Consider the following 494-nt stretch of genomic DNA (forward strand, 5'->3'; position numbering starts at 1 on the left):
ATGGAACCTAGGTGTATTTGTGGAGTATGGATGGTTAGAGTTAGGATGGAACCCAGGTGTATTTGTGGAGTATGGATGGTTAGAGTTAGGATGGAACCCTGGTGTATTTGTGGAGTATGGATGGTTAGAGTTAGGATGGAACCCAGGTGTATTTGTGGAGTATGGATGGTTAGAGTTAGGATGGAACCCTGGTAAAGAGCTGGATTTGCGAACCAAGCTTTAGGACAGAAGGACAAACAGTAGGAGATAAGTCTACAGTTTTCACCTTTATCTTACAGCGCCTCTGGCCAGTTGTGTCACAGAGTGTCACATTTCTAGCATATAGCATTGCAGGAAATTGAGAAAATATGTGTGTGTGCTGTGGGTGTGTTGATGGCTTGTTATTGTTCATTGTTCAATCATTGTTCATTGAGCAATCAGGAGGAGGGGTCAGTAGGGGGTAGAGGGCGGGGCTAGTGGGATCAGACAGTATTTAACCAATAATGGAACATCAG

Source organism: Notolepis coatsorum (assembly GCF_963971535.1).
Source record: "Notolepis coatsorum genome assembly, chromosome: 4".
Lineage (NCBI taxonomy): Eukaryota > Metazoa > Chordata > Actinopteri > Aulopiformes > Paralepididae > Notolepis > Notolepis coatsorum.